Below are 4149 nucleotides of genomic sequence, written 5' to 3' on the forward strand. Positions count from 1 at the left end.
GCCCCCAAAGGGCACGCAGTGTCTGATCCCATCTATACGAAATGTCCAGAACAGGCAAATCCATAGCGACAGAGAGTGGACTTGGGGTTGTCAGGAACTGGGAGAGGAGGGAATAAAGGTGACTGTGCAGTGAGTGTGAGGTTTCCCGTCAGATGACGAAAATGCTCGAAACTGGAAGAGGCGGACATGCTTAATGCCACTGAATTATACATTTCAAATGGTTAACATGATCAATTTTATGTGTATTTTAACACACACACACCGAATTGAGGGACCAAACTTGGAGGCCAGCCTTCAAATTCAATGTCAGGACTCACCTATAGGACCACAGGTGACAGCCGGGCAGGCGACAGGCTGCTTCAAGTGACCCTATGCCTAGACACAGCCATGGGCCCTGCACTCTGCCCCTGGGCCTTCCTTAAAGGACTAGCTTTGCATTCTGGGGCTGTGACCCAAGGTCGCAGAGGAGGACGTGGCGAGGCCCGAGCGGGAGGCATGGCTGTTATAATGACAGTGAAAACCCCACGATGGGCCGAGCGCCCACAGGTGCCAGGCGGCGCTCAGAGCGGCTCAGCCACCCTGGGTGGAGGCGCTCTCCTTACGAAAGGTCTAGAGCCGGCCCCTCGCACACTGGCCCCTTGGCGATCTCAGGCAGGCTCATGGCTTCAAACAGCGCGTCTCCTCCAGTGTCCCCCACATCTGCGTCCCCAGCCGGGACGCACGCCTCAGCTCCAGCCACCAGCTCAGTCCGCCCAGGGTCGTCCAGCGGGCGCCGCACGTCACCGAGCCCCAGCCCCACCTCGGGGATGTGTCAGCTCCTCTCCCGCGTGCTGGCGTCACCATCTCGGAGGCACCTTGGTTCCTCTCCTCCTCGAACTCCACATCAGCGTCCACTCCGTCTCCAGACACACCTGGAATCCAGCCCCGTCTTGTTCCGCGTCCGCCCCTCCCTGGTGCGGCCCCGTCGCCTCGCTCCTGGATTGTGGCAGCCTCTCTGCTTCTGCCAGGGACCCACTCATCAGAGGAATATGACGAAAACGGAAGTCAGCCCATGTCGTTCCCCTGCGCTAAACCCTCCAATGGCTCCCGCCTCACTCGGCATGAGAGCAAAGACCTTCCAGTGGTTTCCAGGGCCCGGCGCCAGCAGGCCCCCAGTGCCCTCCGCGCCCGCTTTGCCATCCTGCCTTCTCCATCCCATCACCCAGCCGTAGCCTCAGGCCTTCCCGCGCATCCTCCAACAAACCAAGCCCGGACCCCAGGGCCTTTGCACCTCCCGTTCCCGGTGCCCGGAATGCTGCTTCCCAGAGGTGCCCTCTGCTCACGACTCGCCTCCTGACATAGCCCTCGCTCTCTCAGCGATTCACCCCTGACCACCTTCCTGAAAAAGGCCACTCCACACATGCCAGCTTTATCTTCTCGTCTGCACGTGTCTGGCCCCCCCCCATGGGAAGGCAGCCCCTTCAGGTCGGGGCCTCCTGTTTGTTCACTGCTGTTTGTTCACTGCTGTTTCTCAGAGCCCAGAGCAGTGGGAGGCCACGGTGGGCTTCCATAAATAGCTGAGAAACGAATGGGCTGTTTTAGAGTAGGACCCCGAGGCCCAGAGGGGCAGGGTGACACAGGTGTGGCCGGCATCACGGGGGTGTCCTCCAGGCCTCACCCCCAAGTTCTCAGATCCTTCCAGCTCGCGGTGCTTGTTATTTTTGTTGGTGTCTACCCGTACGGAAGACAGAGTGTTCTCATAGCATCTTCCTGCTGAGAAGGCAAATATTCAAAAATACTTTGACAATGACATTCTCCAGTTCCCCGAGGCTGTGCGAGATGCCAAAAATGATGTGACTAATTAGCGGACCGACTCCCCACACATCCTGGCATCTGTGTCTCCTGGGGAGAGGGCAACAGGCCGAGACTCTCTGGGTGCTGCAGCGAAGCCTGTTGATGGGACTCCCAGGGGAGACTGGGACGGGACTGAGAGACCCTGAGCACATCTCTGGACCTCCCTGGCCTCAGTTTCCCCATTTTTAAGAAGAGGAGCTTTTCGGCTCAGTTTCAAGTCCAAATGTAACCTGGCACAGGAAGCCTCAACGCCCAGTCCCCGGCTGAGGGTAGGGGCGACGCAGCACGTGCAGGTGCTGCCATGGTCTGACGCGGCCACCTCAGCCTACGCCACTTCGCTCAGACCCGCTGCCAGGCTTCCTCTGCTCTCCACGGCTGTGCTGCACGCCTTGAGTGTCCACGTTGCACAAGGTACTGGGAACATGGTGACAGGACTTTCTATGAAGCTCAGCCTTCTGCAGGCGCGTGCCCTCCTCCTCCTGGCCCCGCCGCCCCCACAGTGTCCAGCACACGGTCAATGCCTGCCGAAGGGATTCTGATCAGCCTTCCTCCGTCCAGGGCAGCTCTCTGGGGACGGTGGGAGAGGGGCTGGAAGGACAGTCCCAGAGGAGGAACAGCCCGTGTGAAGGCCCCCGGGAGGGAAAGAATAGGATTCGTTCCTGGAAAAACACCCACCACAGCCCGAGCCCAGGCCCAGACTGGAGACGTGGTTTCAAATGAGGCCTGGGAACATGAAGGAGCTTGAGTGTGAAGGAGCTTAAACGTGAGGGTGAAGGCGTCGGGCAGGCTTTGTCCTCTAGGTCGGGAGGTCGGGGAGCAAACTATTGCCCACGGCCAAATCTAGCCCACACCTGCTTTTGTATCATCCATAAGCTAAGGATGGGTTCACATTTTTTTAATGGTTGAAAAAAATCAAAAGAAAAATATTTTGGACACGAGAAAATTACATGAAATTCAAGTTTCAGTGTCTAGAAATAACACTTCATTGGCACACAGCCACACTCATTTGTCTACACAGTACACGTGGCTGCTTTTGCTCCGCAACGGCAGAGTTGAGGGGTTGGTCTTAGGGCCCACAACGCTTACAATATTTACCGTCGAGAGCTTTTCAGAAAGTTTGCCCATCCCTGCTCTAAGGAATGGCTACCAGCCAAGGTAGTGGTTCCCAAAGAGGGTTCCAGGGAATACTCCCTATGAGGTGCTCTGGGACAAAAGGGTTCCCCAGTGGAGTAAGTCTGGGCTGCTCTGCCTGCTGCATCCTGCTCCCTCCAGAGAGAAACAATGATCGATACGGCAATAAAGGCACTGAGAAGTCCTGCAGGAAAGACTCTTATCTAACTCCTGTGAATCATTAGAGGTATTCCACAAATATTTGAATCCTCTCCTTCAAGGAAGGTGGGAGGACTGCCTATCTCCTTGCAGGTAGGCATGGCTGGGTGACTCGCTTTACCACCGAAATGTGAGTGCAAGTGGCAGGTATTCTCTGGGTGGAAGCCGTAAGAGCAGTGGGGTCACTTAACACTTTCTCTTCCTCTTCCCCCGTCATGGTGACCAGTGAAGCGCCACCATCCTGAGTCCTGGAGTGAGGACACTTGGAGCAGAGACGCTGCCAGTCCGGGATGGGCAGGAAGCAAAAAAAAGAAAGTCGCTTTGCGGTGTCGTTCCGATCAATGGATGGAGGTGCGAGCGTGTGAGACATCCCCGCCTTCCACTCGGCTTTCTCGTGAACCTAAAACTGCTCTAAAAAACTCTATTTTTTAGATGAGCCGAGGAGTTGAATGGATAGTTCTCCAAAGAAGATGTATAAAAGGCTCACAAACATATCAAAAGGTGCTCACTGTCATTAGTCATGAGAGAAATGCAGACCAAACCACAGGGAGATGCTACTTCAGTACGAGGGCCATGATCAAAGAGACAGACGATAACGAGGCTTGGTGACGATGTGGAGAAACTGGAACCCTCATGCGCTGCTGGTGGGAACGTAAGGTGGTGCAGCTGCTTTGAAAAGCATTCTGGAAGTTCCTCTCAAAGTTACAATAAGACCCAGAAATCCCTCTTCTGGTATATGCCCAGGAGAAGTCAAAACATATGTCCACAAAAACTTGTACACGAATAGTCATAGCAGCATTATTCGCGAGAGCTAAAAAGTAGAAAAAAATTTATTGTCCATCAGCTGACAAACGGATGAACAAAATGTGGTCTGTCTGAAGGATGGAATGTTATCAACCATTTAAAGAAATGAAGTATAACATGGAGGAAGCTTGACGACATTGTGCTACGTGAGAGAAAGTCGTCTAAAAAGGGCCCATGTTATGA

This window comes from Pteropus vampyrus, unplaced genomic scaffold (genome assembly GCF_000151845.1).
Source record: "Pteropus vampyrus isolate Shadow unplaced genomic scaffold, Pvam_2.0 Scaffold178, whole genome shotgun sequence".
Lineage (NCBI taxonomy): Eukaryota > Metazoa > Chordata > Mammalia > Chiroptera > Pteropodidae > Pteropus > Pteropus vampyrus.